Raw genomic sequence first — 17,482 nt, forward strand, 5'->3', positions numbered from 1 at the left:
TTTATTCTGTCCTCTCCTAATACTCTCTCTTTTGGTACCTGATCCCTCCCTCTCAAGTGGTCATTCCTCTTAGCCTACAAACATACGCGTATTTCCTCCATCCTAAAAACACCTTCCATAGATCCTGCCTTCTTAGTCAAGCTCCAGTTTCATCACTTCCCTTCCCTTCGATGAGAAAATTCTCAAAAGTTGCCACGTCCCCTTTACTTCCAGTCCTGGCTTTACTTTCAGCCCCCACTAATCTTTCAATTCCACACCTCCTCTGTCAAAAATGCTCCTTGTAGCTTTACAGTGAATGACCCTTTGGTCACTGAGTTCTGCTAATTGCTGCAGAGACTCCTGGTTGTCCTCCTCAAAACTCACCCATCCTTTTGTTCCTGGGATGTCATTGCAATCTCCTGGATTTCCTTCTTCCTCTCTGACTGCGTCTCACATATTCCTTCACAGGAAACTCCTCTTGTGCAGACGTGGTCCTCAACATCCCACGCCTGGTCCTGTCTCTTCTAACACTGGTCTGTCCCTCTGTCTAATGGTATCTCTTTGCAAACCACTCATCCATCCTGTGTCTTCATGTGATCTGCCAGCCGGTACCTCCAGTTCAAAACCACACTCTAGGAAGCCTCCTTATTCATAGATCAGCCTGAAATCTGGGAGTTAGCAAGAACTCTTTTTCTCTTCGAAAGATCTCATCTTCATTCAGGAATTAAGTCCTATTTCTTAATCCTACTTTTACAACATCCTGGGAATCTGTCTTCTTTTTATTTCTACTCTTTTAGGGCAAGTCCTGGTCACTTTTATTATGCTTGATTGCCCTACTTCCTTCCGTCAGCCTCCACTCTCTCCCCTGCTCCAATCTCCCTTTCTTACTGTCCCCACTCTCTTTTTCAATGATTTGATTTTCTTTCTTTATTTCACTTTTAAAAAATATATGTCCTACATGCCCAATTAAAAAGTGAAACTGAGAAGCTAAGCAGTGACGAGAACAGCAACCCAGACCTCTCTGGAGATGAGAATGATGATGCCGTCAGTATAGAAAGTGTTACAAACACTGAGGCGGGGCGCGGTGGCTCATGCCTGTAATCCCAGCACTTTGGGAGGCCGAGACGGGCGGATCACGAGGTCAGGAGATTGAGACCATCCTGGCTAACACGGTGAAACCCCGTCCCCACTAAAAATACAAAAAATTAGCCAGACATGGTGGTGGGCGCCTGTAGTCCCAGCTACTCGGGAGGCTGAGGCAGGAGAATGGTGTGAACCCAGGAGGCAGAGCTTGTAGTGAGCCAAGATCGTGCCACTGCACTCCAGCCTGGGGGACAGAGCGAGACTCCATCTCAAAAAAAAAAAAAGAAAGTGTTACAAACACTGAATGCTCTAATACACCTACAAACACGCCAAAGGCACCTAAAAGGAAAAGTTGAGGAAAGGGATAATGGAAGTCAAAGAAATGCAAATATTCTTTCAAATGTATAAACAGTCTTGAGGAAGATCATAACCAATCATTGTTTGGAGTTCAGTTTAACTGGCACAGTAAAAAAGGAGATCCATTAGTGTTTGCAACTGTAGGAAGCAACAGAGTTACCTCGTATGAATGTCATTCACAGGGAGAAATCCAGTTGCTGCAATCTTACATGGATGCTGGTGGATCCTTTCCTGGGTTTTTAATATCTTTGGTCAAAGGAATTTATTTTCAACAAGAATACCAAAACTTTTATAAATTAATCAACTCCCTAATGTTTTTTTCTAAAAAAAGTGAAAAGGCCAGGAGTGGTGGCTTACACCTGTAATCCCAGCACTTTGGAAGGCCGAGGCGGGTAGATCACTTGAGATCAGGAGTTCGAGACCAGCCTGGCCAACATGGTGAAACCCTGTCTCTACTAAAAACTACAAAAATAAGTTGGGCATGGTGGCACGTGCCTGTAATCCTAGCTACTCAGGAGGCTGAGGCATGAGAATCACTTGAACCCAGGAAGCAGTGTTTGCAGTAAGCCGAGATGCCCCGGGTGACAGAATGAGACTCCGTCTCAAAAAAAAAAGTGAAAAAAATCCAAATATGTGTAATAAAAAGTTAATAATCTCCCCTTGCCTCCAACCCCTTCGTGCCTACCTCCAGTATGAACAGTCTGGTATGCATCCTTTGAAAATTTGTTCATGTACATACATATATTCACATTTTAAAACAAAAAGTGGGATTATGATATGTATATTACTATAGAACTCTCTTTTCTGACTTAAAAGTATACCATGGACATTCCTCCAACTCAATAGATAGAAATTTAACTCATTTATTTTTTAAAAATCACAGCTTTATTAAGATATAATTCATATACCATACAATATATCCATTTAATGGTATATTCAATGATTTTTAGTAGATGTACACAGTTGGGCAGTTATGACCCCAATCAATTTTAGAACATTTTCATTGCCTCAAAAAGAAATTCTATACCTATTATCAGTCCTATTATTCTATACCTATTATTTCCCACTTCCCCCCAAAATAGATTAATGGTTGCAAGGGACAACCACTAAACTAATTTTTGTCTCCATGGATTTTCCCATTCTTAATATTTCATATAAATAGAATTGTATGATATATGATCTTTTGTTTCTGGATTCTTTAACTTATTCATCCACATTGTAGCATGCATCAGTACTTAATTGCTTTTTTGCCAAATAGTAGAGTCTATTGAAAGAATGTACTACTTTTTTTTTATCCATTCATCTGTTGGTAAACATGTGGGTTTTTTCCATCATTTGACTATTAGAAATAATGCTGCTGTGAACATTCATGTACATGTTTTCATGTGGATATACATTTTCATTTCTTTTGGTTATATATAGTAGTGAAATTTTTAGGTCATTCAATAACCCTATATTTAACCTTTTGAAGAACTGCCAAAGAACAAAGTCAGAGAATGTCTTAGTCCGTATTGTGCTGCTATAACAGAATAGCACAGACTGGGTATTCTGTGAACAGAAATGTATTGGCTCACTGTCCTGGAGGCTCCATTTTACATTAACATCAGCAGTGTATAAGAATTTCTATTTCTCCATATAGTTGCCAACAACTGTTATTGTCCATTAAGTCTTTTTAAAATTATAGCCATCCTAATGAGTGAAGTGGTATCTCATTGTGGTTTCGATTTGCATTTTCTTGAGGGCTATGATATTGAACACTTTTTCATGTGCTTACTGGCCATTTATATATCTTCTTTGAAGAAATGTTTACTCAGATCTTTTGCCCATTTTTAATTCAGTTATCTTTTGACTATTGAGTTGTGATGGTTCTTCATACAAGTCTCTTGTCAAATATATGACAACCTGGCCGGGCGAGGTGGCTCACGCCTGTAATCCCAGCACTTTAGGAGGCAGAGGCAGGTGGATCACGAGGTCAGGAGATCGAGACCATCCTGGCTAACACGGTGAAACCCCACCTCTACTAAAAATACAAAAAATTAGCTGGACATGTGGCAGGCGCCTATAGTCCCAGCTACTGGGGAGGCTGAGGCAGGAGAATTGCTTGAACCCGGGAAGCAGAGGTTGCAGTGAGCCAAGATCGCACCACCACACTCCAGCCTGGGCAACAGAGCGAGACACTGACTCAAAAACAAACAAATAAACAAACAAAAATATATATATATGTATATATATGACAACCTATTATTCTGGTTGTCTTTTCACTTTTATAATGATATCCTTTGAAGCACAAAAGTTTTTTACTTTGATGAAGTCCAAATTAGCTACGTTTTTTCTTCTGTTGCTTATGTCTTTGGTGTCATGTCTAAGAAGACTTTGCCTAACCCAAGGCTGCCAGATTTACTCCTATACTTTCTTCCAAGAGTTTTATAGTTTTAACTCTTACATTTAGGCCTTTGATCCATTTTGAGTTATTTTTTGTGTAGGACATGAGGAAAGGGTCCAGCTTTATTCTTTTGCATGGATTTATCCAGTTGGCTCAGCACCATTTGTTGAAAAGATTTTCCTTTCCCCATTGGACTGTCTTGGCACCCTTGTTGAAAATCAATTGACCATAAATGTGAAGGTTTGTTTCTGGACTCTCAATTCTATTCTGTGATTTATCTGTCTACCTTATGCCAGCACCACACTGCCTTGATTAATGTAGTAAGTTTTAAAATTAGGAGGTCTGAGTCCTTCACTATGGTTTGAATGTGTCCCTGAAAGAGCTTGTATTAGAAACCTAATTCCCCAATCCAACAATGTTGGAGGTGGGGCCTAATGGGAGGTGATTAGGCTATAAGGGCTCTGCCCCTCTAGCTCTCCTGCCCGCAAGCGCTTTTTCTCTCTTGCTTTCTTTTGCATTCTTTTTCTCTCCCATCTTTTTGCCTCTTTTGCCCTCTTTTTGCCCTTCTGCCATGGGATGATGCAGCAAGAAGGCCCTTGTCAGATGCTGGCTCCTTGATCTTGGGCTTCCTAGCCTCCAGAACACTGAGCCAATAAATTTCTGTTCACAGAGTACCCACTCTGTGCTATTCTGTTATAGCAGCACAAAACAGACTAGGACATTCTCTGACTTTATTCTCTTTCAAAATTATTTTGGTTATTCTGTGTCCCTCCCATTTACATATGAATTCTTAAACCAACTTGTCAGTTTTGGCAAAGAAGCTAGCTGTTGTTTTGCTAGGAATTGTATTGAATTTGTAGATCACTTGGGAGAATCTTGCCATCTTAACAATATTGGTCTTCCAATTCATGAACATGGAATTTTTTTCCGTTTATCTAAATCTTCTTTAATTTCTTTCAACAATATTTTGAAGTTTTCAGATATAAGTTTTGCATTTGTTTTGTTAAATTTATTCCTAAGTATTTTATTCTTTTTGATGCTATTATAAATACATCGTTTTTTATAATTTTGTTTTCAGATTGTTTGTTGCTAGTGTATAGAAACACAATTGAATTTTTTTTTTTTTTTTTTTTTTTTGAGACAGAGTCTCATTCACTCCATTGCCCAAGGTAGAGTGCAGTGGCACAATCTCGGCTCACTGCAACCTCCACTTCTCAGGTTCAAGAGATTCTCCTGCCTCAGCCTCCTGAGTAGCTAGGACTACAGGTGTGCACCACCACACCTGGCTAATTTTTGTATTTTTAGTAGATTCAGGGTTCCGCCATGTTGGCCAGGCTGGTCTCGAGCTCCTGACCTCAAGTGATCCGCCTGCCTCAGCCTTCCGAAGTGCTGGGATTGCAGGCGTGAGCCACTGCGCCTGGCCAGAAACACAATCGATTTTGTATGTTGATCTTGTAACCTGCAATTTTGCTAAACTTATTCGTTACTTCTGGTATTGTGTGTGTGCACGTGCATTCCCCAAGATTTTCTATATTCAGGATTATGTCATCTGCAAATAGAGATAGTTTTACATCTTCCTTTTTCAATTTGGATGCTGTTACTTCTTTTTCTTGCCTAATTGCCCTGGCTAGAACCTCCAGCACAATGTTAAATAGAAGTGACAAGAATGGACATCTTTATTTTGTTCCTGATCTTAGGAGAAAGCATTCAGCCTTTCATCATTGAATATGATGTTAGCTGTGGGGTGTTTTGTAGGTGGCCCTCATCAATTTTCACAAATACTCTTCTAGTCTAGTTGTTGAGTGCTTTTGTCATGAAGGGGTGATGGATTTTGTCAATTCTTTTTTCTGTGTTTATTGAGATGATCATAATTTTTTCCTTAATTCTATTAGCCTATTAAAGCCTAGTGTTCCATTATTGGAACCATAAGTATGTGGGAGTTATTTATATCCTACTGCTTAAGGTCATTGCCAAGGTCTGATTGCAAAAATTTAAAAAATTGTAACTTCAGGCATAAATGGGTTAATTTTATGTGTTACATGGATTGATTTTCAGATGTTAAATCAATTTTGCATTCCTGGAATAAATTCTGGTTGGTCGTGATGTATAATCTTTTCAATACACTGCTGGATTTGGATTGCTAACATGTTGTTGAAGTTTTTTTTATCTATATTCCTACGACATACCAGTCTGTAGTTTTCTTTTCTTCTGATGTTTTTGTCTGGTTTTGGTATCAGGTCCTCAAAAAATGAGCTGAGCAGTCATTTCTAACAGCTGAATAATATTCCATAATTTGGTTGTGTCACAATTTATTTAGCCATAGCCCTACTGATAAATGTCTGTTTCCATTTTTTGCCACTATTAACAATGTAACAGTGTATAGTGTGTGTATATATATATACATACATATATATACTTATGTATGTGTGATTTATCTATTTATTTATTAATCAGGGATCCTTTTCCCATTAGCTTTTATTAATAAAAGAATCACAATTAGGTCATAAATAAACAGCAAATTATTAATTACGTGATTTGAGGCTTAAGATGAAAACCTGTCAAAATTAGTTGGATATACAGCAAAGTTATACGACACACTAAAGCCAACTGTTTAATAGTTTTTGCCTTGTGTGAACTGCCTATAGTGAAAAAGGAACAAATTTTTAGTGATGAATGATCCAATAAACTATATTTTGGAACTTTTCAAGAGGAAGAGGGAAAAAAGATTTCAACAAAATTGAGGGCAAATACAGATCCTAACCAAAGCATCCTGACATCAGGGAGGCCATGTGCTTGCTATATGTAAAAACTTGATTCCCCCAACAACATACAGAAAACAAAAACTGCACTGGCTTTGTAGTTATGTCTACAGTCCAAGTTTCCCTTATGGATATTAGGCTACAACAAAACACTTCATAATTGCAAGCCTTTCCACATCCCCCGAACTAAAAATAACTCAAGATGTTATTAGTTCTTAAAATCCCCAATAAAATAACCTCTAAACATAATCTTGACCATTTTCTTGGCTGTTTCCCCAAAGCAACTGGGCTCTTCAAAGAATGCACACATACCACACACCAAGAAAGTCCTACCCGTGTTTTCTCATCCCCATTTAGCCACATTTGAAAAGACCTTGATTTCAGTGGGAGAGATGACCATAAGTTTCAGAAGGGCCACACACTAGACATGAAGTGTCTTTTAGTTTTTCTTTTTAAAGTTACTAAGACTGTGAAATTTGGCTTTTTCAAAAACCCAATACCATATTCTAGATAATTCTTTCACCCCAAAATATAAAATCCTATGCTTATAATTTTAAAATCCTCAGTGAGCTGTGGAATATTGTGCATATTTAGTACCTCCTACCAGCAACCTAGAAGTAGATGGCATCCATGTGTCTGTCACACCGACTTTCCAAATAACCTGATTCACTCATTAAGGACTGCTTTGGCCCTGGGCTCTCTGACTTCCTCAGAAACCACCTCTTTGGAACTTTTCATTTCTACAACTTTTTTTTGAAACCTGCACCCCGAGCTTTCTCCATCATCCAGCCATTCTGCCTGATTCTATCCCACGTAAAGTAACCTCATCTGAGAACCTGCAATCACCTTTTACCAAACACATGATAAGCCTTAGCAACCTAGGGACTATGATAACCCTGGCCTTGGCCTAAGTTTACATAAGAACATGATAGTTTGCTGACCTCATGGAGGGAAATCTAAATGAAATAAATATAACAAACAAAGCTAGCCAAGATCAGGTATTTCCATTCTGAGTATAAAAACAACTGATTTTAAGCAACATGCAGAGATGTTAATGCAGGAGATATATTTGTACAATCAAACTCTTGTGTGCTGGTGAAAGACTTTAGCCCCAAAGTCAAGTCAAGACAAAACCAAAGCAAAATGGAGAATGAATCAATGTAACAATGCAATAAAAAGAACAGGATTCAAGCTTCTTCCTGCAAATACTGAACTGGAATCTTTTTCTTTACAAGTTTGACTAGAAGACAGCAGTCATGACACTTCCCTAATAAGGGAATACCTTCAGGCCAACCTGTGTTCTGAAGCAATTCAAAGTTCAATGAATATTGATTGGGGGGCGGGAGTGGGGTCTAATATGCATTTTTTTCTGTGAGAATGGCAGCCAAACTACCTCAGGGTCTCAAGGGACTGAGAGACCTCAGAAAGGAACTACTACCAGGGCTGGATCTAGGCCTTCCTTTCAGGAGCCAAAGTCAGAAGAATCCAAGGATACCCTAACTTCACGGCAAAGATGCCATAGCATTTTATTACTGTTACAAAAGTGAACCAATGATATTTTCATTGAAATATCCACACTGAATGATGTTTCAACATATGAGGCAAACAGGGATGTCTTTGGAGAAGGCACTTAAGGTAGAACATTAGCAAATCTTACTGGTTGGCTAAAACAAAAATGAGCTCATTCAACCTGGCTGGAGGCCTGTTAGAGCTGTTCCTTCTCACTGTGGCCTGACTAAAAGCCAGTGGCATTAAAAGAGTCACATTTCCCAAGTCTGAGGGTGCCCCAGTGGGGTGGAGCTGCTCTCAAAAGCCCTGTGTCCCTAAACATATCCATCCTCACAAGATCAGTTTCCCCAAATGCTGGTTCCAAAAATAGGCTCAGCGCTGGCAGAAATCGTTCAGGAAACTTCTTGAAGGCCCTCTCTTTATTTCTCAGTCTGACTTTCAGCTTGTCCCAGCTACTGTAAACAGCTTCGGCTTCCCAAGGTCACTAGCACCTTCTACTTTTGCTAATATCCTTGGTTTTCCATGGCACTGGTTGTGACTGTCTGTTAGACTAGCAGCCCCCCGATTAACTGCACCTCCACTTCACACCCTTTTCTTGAACCTGGGCTGGGCTTGTGACTTGTTTAGTAAGTAGAGGTAACACTCTAGCTGTCTTCTGATTAGAAAAAATCATCATCATCATCATCATCATCAATAGAGGGCAGTAGAAGGGATGCTGTGACAATTCTGGACTTAAGCCTTCAGAAGGCCTGGCCACTTCTTTCAAGCTCTTGGGAGCTCTGAGCTGCATGTGAGAGGTCTAGCTACCCTGCCAGCAAAGCCACTTAGAGAGATTACATGGAGAAGGAGAGACTCAGGACTGCAGGCAGAGAGAGAAGCCCAGCCACCCCAGTCTCTCTGCCAACCTGCTGACCACACGAGTGGCCACCTGCAGGCTAGCAGAAGAACAGCCCAGCTGAGCCCAGCTCAGACTGAAGAACAGTTGGGGGTGGGGGATTTTTTTAAGCCACTAAAGTTTTGGGGTAAGTTTGTCAGCAACATTTGACAACCAAAAGCACTTGTCATTCATAGACGCTTTTTTTCTAAGTACAAGACAATTACTCAAATGCAAAGAAAATATGGCAAACGTTTTCCCACCACAACCTTCTCAGTCAACAGCCAAGCTATAATTGGTCATGGACTGGGGGGAAAAAAAAGCCACACCTCTTAATTCATAAATATCCATGATTCTTTTTCTATGACTCTTTAATGCCAATGCAAAGGTAGACCAGTCAGCTTCTGACAGTCTCAGGCACTGGCCTAATTCTCATTTGGCCAAAAATAGAAGCCATCAAAATGAATTATCCACTACTGGATACATGAAGGTAAATGAGATTGTTCTCACTTTTCTAGGATGTTCTTACTTAATTTTCCGAAATCATTTCTTCTTATCATCCCCCACAATGAGGAAAACAAAAATTTAACTGGTTAAGGTTGTAAAAAGAAAAAAAAAGCCTATAACTAGAATTTGAATCCCCATAATCTGAAAACTATAGCACACAATTTAACTGCTTCCTTAATTTAAAACAAAATTCTATAAAATATAATGTCTACATTGTGGAGATGATTTCTTCTTATCTGAGGCAATGACTAATTGGGAAGCAGGTATTGTCGAGTTAAAATACAGTGGTCTTTAAATGGTTTCAAATTTTGCTTACCAAAAAATAGTCAACCACAATGTAAGCCTTCCAAATCCAAATTCCGTCTTCACATAAACTTTCTTGCGTCTGTTCTTGATCTTTTTAGGGAGAGGGTGAAAGTCCACATCTATTTCTGTGCTGAAGTTTTGGCAGGTTTTCTCATCTGAAAGTTTTCTGCTGTTGCATCAGGCCCACGTTTTCATAGACTCTAGCACTGTTTTCTCTCATTTCTGCACAGGGTGGCTTTGGAGTACAAGGCGGCAGGGGGCTCTGATTTCCACTCGTCTGGTCTGCTAGAGGATACTTAATATTTATATATTCGTGCCCTTTCCTCTTGCTTTTCTGCTTTTGTCCAATCTTGCGCTGTAGTGTTTCCATATAATGCTGGACCGCCATATAGATAAATCGGTACCGTGCTTCCGTCTGGACCATCCCTGACCTCGTAGACCACACCATCTGGGTGGTTTGGGGAACATCAATGTCGCAGTCAACACCTTCTCTCTGATGATGTCAATAAGAATATCAATCACAATGAACGTCCCTGTCCGGCCAATTCCAGCACTGCAGTGCACCACGACCGGCCCTGCATCCATGATGCTCTCCTGCTTATGGTGCACCTTCTCCAGGAGGTCCGGCACACCCCCGGGGTTGCTGAGCACTCCGTGGTCCAGCCGGGTCCGAAAATGGTATTGCCAGACTGTTCTCTCCGTATTCCCTTGTCCAACCTTTGAAAGTTTAAGTTCTCTTAGCGTATAGTCATGAGCGGCGCTTTCTTTGAGGTTCCTAACACGCATGACGTCATATTCTTTTAGCGCATACTCATCAGACCAGTATTTGACACATTTACTCTTTCTTCTCTCCACTTCTTTCATTGTCATGACAATCGCTCTGGAGTTTTCTTGGAACACCATCCGCCAAAAGTCATTCACTGTGTTTTGCAGGCAGCTTTGTGTGTCAATGTAACTCTTTTGGGGCTTTGAATTGTTGCACTTGGTTTCAAATTCAGGCATGATGATATTTGCATTGATGTAATCTGAAACAGGCTCATTGGGATCCCGTCATGTAGAATAACCTTGGTATGATCAAAGGGCAGGATGTTTTTAATATCTATTTTTGTTTTTATTTTCTTGCCTTTGACCCTCTTTTCAGCTGTAGAGAAGTTTGCACTCCTGTTGTTGCAGGGTCTCAAATTCTTTCCAAAAGCCTTGTTTGACTTTATCTGTGGTCTCAGCTAATTTGCTTAGTTCTCGAACTCTGCTTTCTATTTCAGCAGCATTTATACGAGTCATGTTAGGGGGCTGCTTGAGTTGTAGTACTGTACCCAATGTTTCCACCATTGGATTCTTCTTGTAATGCTCCACAAGATCTGTCAAAGAATCAAACCGTTCTCCTCCACCAATGTTGTGTTTCAATTCCTGACAGCGAATCTTTCAGTCAGAAATCATTTATTTCTGAAAAAATTCCTAAATGTGAGATTTCTGATTAAAAAGTAGATATTTTTCTTTTTTAGGGGGACAGAGTCTCGCTCTGTCGCCCAGGCTGGAGTGCAGTGGCTTAATCTCAGCTCACTGCAACCTTTACCTCCCAGGTTCAAGCGATTCTCATGCCATGACTCAGCCTCCCGAGTAGCTGGGGTTACAGGTGCTGGGATTATAGCCACCACACCCGGCTAATTTTTGTATTTTTAGTAGAGATGGGGTTTCACCCTGTTGGCCAGGCTGGTCTCGAACTCCTGACCTCAAGTGATCTGCCTGCCTTACCTCGCAAAGTGCTGGAGTTACAGGCATGAGCCACCAGGCCCAGCCAAAAGTAGATATTTTTAGTGTTCACATATATTTTCAGATATCTTTCTAAAAAGGTGGTAACAATTTATACCACTATCAGCAATATATGAAAATATTAGTTTCTCTACACCCCACCAAGACTGTTATCATTATTTTTAAAGGTTTTTACATTGCCAAGTTGATATTTTCTTTTCATTTCCCTGACTGCTATTTTTCTATTGGAAACATTTTAGGTCTTTATATATTAGGGACAAGAATCTCTTTTCTGCTATATATTTTACAAAATTTTTTTTAGTTTATCACTTTCCTTTTGACTTTGGTTTTGATGTGTTTGACATAAAAGCATTTTTAATTTTTTAAGGTCAAATATTTCTCTCTCTCTCTCTCTCTCCGTCTCTCTCTCTCAGCTTCTGGGTTTCTAGGCTTACTTGGAAAGATCTCTTCCAACCCAATATTATTCGAATATTCTTTCGATTTTCTTCTAATGTTTTTAGTGTGTGTGTGCGTGTGTGGTTTTGTTTTATTTCTTTTAATTCTCTGATACATTCAGAATTTCTATTATTTTATTTTATTTTATTATTTACTTATTTATTTTTGAGATGGAGTTTCGCTCTTGTTGATGAGGCTGGAGTGCAATGGTGCAATCTCGGCTCACTGCAACCTCCACCTCCTGGGTTTGAGCAATTTGCCTGCCTCAGCCTACCAAGTAGCTGCCACCACGCCCGGCTAACTTTTGTATTTTTAGTAGAGATGGGGTTTCACCATGTTGGCCAGGCTGGTCTCAAACTCGTGACCTCAGGTGATCCACCCGCCTTGGCCTCCCAAAGCGCTGGGATTACAGGTGTAAGCCACCGCACCCGGCCTTATTTAGAATTTTTAAATTTCTGTTATAAGATAGGATCTAACTAACTTAGTTTTTATCCAGTTTGATTAATTATTATGCCAGCACTTTTAATTAAAAGTGCTTTGCCATCAAATTGCCACCTTTGTCATGAATTAATTTTAATATCAACATATCTATGTCTGGGTTCTCTATGTCAATACCATTTTATTTTGATAATTTTAATAAAGTAAGACAAATTCTCCTTTGCTGTTCTTCTTTTTCATGAATTTCTTCTATATATATCCTTAGACATTTATTCTGCCACATCATAGTAAACATTCTCATCTGCTTCTTGGGCTTTCTTCTACTGTGCAGCAGTCATGTCATTTGGGCAGATTGATCTTGGCTATGGAGGTGGCCTCAATCAGCCAAAGCCAATCAGTTTAATCCAAATTTTCTGGCTACATTAATTTGTTCATGGAGGGTGAGACCTAAATTGGTCTAATCAGAGTGAAACTTAGGACTTTTCATTAATGATTTGGGGGGGAAGAATCAAATAGCTCTGGTTTCTGCTGGTAGCAATCTTTTAACCATGAGAGAAACTAGTCTGGAGATGATGTCTACACATGGAGGAGGAAAAAGCCAAGATAATCACAAAAAACTGAAGGTGGGATCTTGATCAAATTGTGCCTGAAGTCCACCCTACTTCTGGACTTTTTAGTTTTACAAACCAGTAAGTTTCCTTCTTTGTTTTAATTCAGGTGGCCAGGTTATCTGTTATTCACAATGAAAGCCATATGTGTAACTGATACTCATTGGGTTTTACAAAAATTTTCTTTCTAAAAACTAATATGAAATGATCTCTCATTGTCCTCAAACTCTTCAATCTCCTCATTAGCAATAAAATGCTACTCCAGCTCTTTGACATGGCCTGATTCTATTCCACTTCCTAGCCTCCTTCCTCATTAATATTGTTCCTCCCACATACACACATACCTAAATTCACCTCAAAATCATCTCCCAGTTTCCACTCCTCTATTTTCTCTGTTGAAAAGTTCAGCCTTATATTAAAGTTGTACACACATTTGGATCTAAATTCCTCAAACATATGTTAAATACCTACTATTATGGGAATGGCCTATGAAAGGTGGTGGGGATGCAAACGTGAGTGAGGGATGAACACTGCCTTAAAGGAACTACCTTTAAGTAGGGGAGTCAGATGCACAATCATATCATTCCAGTGTGAGGTGATTAATGCACTAATAGAGACATGCACAATGCCTTGTGTATAGTAAACAATGAATATTTGTTAAACAAAATGGAATTTAAGGTCATGTTAACATAAACATGGATTCTAGATCTTTAAAATTATTCTTATACAAAGATAAACTACAAAGAGAAAGAATTAAGTAAACACGAAGCCATCCTTACAGGGTTAACAGGAATTCTGGACAGAAATAGAGTTATAATTAAGCATTAATCAGGTTGCACTTTGGCCCATTTCTTTGTAAACAAAAGTCGTGTAGCACCAGATACCATTTCTATCCCTGTTGTTCCTATAGATGGGATTTCTGACATTAGAATTACTTAAGGCTTTTGTTTAAAATAGACAGGCTCTCTGACGCTAGATTCATAAGACCTCTGTTTAAGAATTGCTTAAGATGATTTTCAGCTCCCGAATTGCAGTGAAACAGCTGATGCCAACAAGTTTGAAGACTCCCACAGAGGACTGGAATCAGCATGAGAATACAGTTTCTGTATCTTCCTGTCCCCTGACTTCACTCTGCACTCTTTGACCGATCAATAATCTCCACACTATGATCATCCCAAAACCCTTAAACAATCTACCCTCAAACTCCACAGGGAGACAGATTTGAGGTTTCCTTCTGTCTCCTTGTTTGGCTGCCCTACAATTAAACTTCATTCTCTGCTGCAACCCAGTGTCTCAGCCTATTGACTTGCTGTGTGCATCAGGCAGTGAACTTATTACGGCTACAAACATGAAATAAACAAGACCTTTTAAAATAGAATAGAGTAATTTATAGCTCTTTTCTTGTGATGTCTTTGTCTGGTTTTGGTATCATGGGTAATACTGGTCTTGAAAAAGGAATTGAACTAAGTCATTTTTAACAACTTTATAATACTCCCTAATTTGCCAGCACAACCCCCTCCCCCCCCACCACCTCTGCCAACACCACACACACACACACACACACACACACACACACTCATTCACTTTGGGACTGCCACAGGCCCCAGGCTGCTGAAGATTGAAGTGAGATGAGTAGAACCAATTGGTGCTAAGAAGAAAGTAGGCCTCAGAGTTACACTGAGTGAAGAATGTGGGCTGTGAAGAGGAGGGCCTCTGCTCTGCCCCTCTTAGTAGCCTGTTATGTTCGTGCCCTTCCTGACACTTAAGGTTGGCACTCAGTGATTACTGAATTGCAAAGTACTCCCCTCTTCCCGATTCAGAAAGCTGGGTCAGCCTCCCGGTTAACAAAACCTTATCTTATCTCCCCAACTGCCTAAACTATTTGCTTCCTATTCCTGCCCCTTTCTTCTTCAAGGCTGCCTGTGTCTTCATTTGAACCTTGGTAACCTGTAAAAGAAATTAGGCAGGGCAGATAAGCACGGGGTCTGATGCATGCTAAATTCCAAACCTGGGGCCTGTCTCCTAGGACAAAATGAATAAACCTTAGGCTGTTCATTTCTGAAAAACAGGTCCCTGAGAACCAGGCTCTGCAGTCTCAGATCATAGCCGCCACTATGTGAGCCTGTCAGATTTTTATATGTCACTCAGAACTGCATATCCATACCAAATTGCCTCCCTCACATTTTGCCCTTTTGAATGCACTAATTGAAAGGTAGGTATCCAGTACTATCTTCTGCAATCCCAGCCCCTGATCTCCACAGATTCAAACTCCAGGGTGCCAGCCCTCCAATCCCCGCTCAGACAGCCCTTTCAAGCCCACAGAGCCCTGAGCCTTGGAAAGGCAAGCTGACTCCAACTTTTCCCTGAGAGTTCTGGCTGGACCTTTCCTTGGCCGCCCTTTATTAAAAGTTTTTTTTCACTATAGTTACAGTACTCGAATGTAACAGAACTGCCCTTGTTCTAAAGTCTTTCCACTGGTTCCATCTGTTCTCCCCCTAACTGTGAGTTAGTGAGACTAATTCCACAAGCACAACTTTGCAAAGGGCCATTTTGCATTGCAAACAGGCATGACAGGCCTTCAAGTACCTAGCAAGAAGAAGGTCCCTGTGGGAAGTCAAGTCAAGCCAGTTCTGTTAAATTCCAACCAGCAACCTCCTGTCAGGGAACTGCGTTAGTTCCAAGAGGGTTCTTGTGCCGTTAACTGATTGTGTCACCTTGAGCCAGCTAAATTCTCTGGGTCTCAGCTGTAAAATTAAAGCCGCAGACCTTAGATACTCTAACAGTGCTCACAGACTATGATTTTAGAGATAGGGTCACCCACGCAGTATGGGACTGAGGCAAGCCACTGTGGGAACCCCTGTCCTTCTGCGTTAATAAGTTTGGACAGATGAAACCAGATGAGAATAACATCAAGAGCAGCCTTGCTTGACTAATTAAAACTTCTAATACTAAACAGGGAGGGGGGGCATCATGGTTGCCAGGCAACCAGCCTCCCTTCTTGTTGGCAGAGGGGTAGAGTTGGCTCAGGTCTTTTTAGCGGCAGTTTATGGAACCACTCAGTGGCCCTTTTCCTGACCATTGCCTTCCTGTGGAGCTCTAACCAAACCATCTTCACAGGACTGTAGGGACACTCCTGCTTTCTCTGCAACCCTGAAGTTTGCATACTGAAATAATGGAACCAATTTTTGGTTCTATAAAAACAGCTCTACTCATATTCCTATTTCTTCATTGAAGTCTATCAACAGACAGTGCCGGCATCCTTCAGTCACCTGAGCTTGCCTTTCCTCTGACCTCTTCATGTGGACGACTCCCTGTAAACAGCCATGGACCTTGTAGACTATCTAGAAGCACCGCATAAAGGTGAAGGCAGGTATCTTGACACCTCTAGGAATGGCGGTGGAATGAAAGGGCAGCCCAAGCCCCAAGTGAGGAGACAGGACAGTCTGAAATCCTCCACTAAGCCAGCGTAATGGTGGAACACATGGTCCTTATTAAATATACAAACACACATGCAAATGGCTGCCTGGACTCCTCTCCATTTTCCTTGCCACCACCTCTTTTTCAACCTATTAGTATTTACAGCTGGTCTCCCTGATTAAAAATAAGCGCATTATGCAGACCATGTCTCTCTTTAGTGGGCTCTATTGCATAAGAATACAACCCAAGTGCCTTCCCACCACCTACAGGGTGCTGAGTGCTCTGGAGCCTGAACACCTTTTCAGCCTGGTTGGGGCCCTACTACCCTGGCTCACCATGTTGCAGCAATGTGAGCCTTCTAGACCAGTCTAGAACAGGCCAAACTCTCTTCCTTAAGGTCTTTGCCCAAACCGCCCTCACTGCCTGGGAAGTTCTTCCCTCGGCTGTTTATATGGCAAACTGCCTTTCACCAGTCAGATCTCAGGTTAATTGTTCCTGCCTGCACAACCTAAGACAGTTGCTCCTTCTCTTTTCTGTCTCATCACTATGTTTACTTTCTTCACAGCATTTCTTATAATCTGTCATTACACTGTCTATATATTTGTTGACTTATTTATTATTGGTTTCTCCCATCAGAGTACCAGCTCAGCAATATCAGGACGCAGTCTACCTTGCTCATAGTTGTCTCCAAGTGTCTAGCTCAAGCCTGGCACATATTCAATATTCAATAAATATGTGTTCAGTGAAAGAATGATGATGAACAAAAGATGTGCCAAGATAATACATTTAAATGTAGTCACATGTGTACATCATACCATCATTCCTGTCATGCTTACTGTGTGCCTGCCACTGTTCCAAGTACTTCCTACAGGATAACTCGTTTAGTTCTCACGTAACTCTGTGAAGCAGGGTACTAATCATCCCCAGTTTACAGGGAAAGAGGCAGAGGCACAGAGTGGTTAATTAACTCATCTAAGGTCAGACTGTGAGCTGGGTGGATGTATTTGTTTGCCATGGCTTCCATAACATGATACCACAGATGGCTTAAACAGAAATT

General features: G+C 40.6%; 1 pseudogene; it reads right to left on the reverse strand.

The window, feature by feature from the left end:
* Positions 1-9,727: 9,727 nt before the first annotated feature.
* On the reverse strand, positions 9,728-11,141 carry LOC100444575 (tyrosine-protein phosphatase non-receptor type 11-like; annotated as a pseudogene).
* Between the last annotated feature and the right edge of the window lie 6,341 nt (positions 11,142-17,482).

Source organism: Pongo abelii, chromosome 3, assembly GCF_028885655.2.
Source record: "Pongo abelii isolate AG06213 chromosome 3, NHGRI_mPonAbe1-v2.0_pri, whole genome shotgun sequence".
Taxonomy (NCBI): Eukaryota; Metazoa; Chordata; class Mammalia; order Primates; family Hominidae; genus Pongo; species Pongo abelii.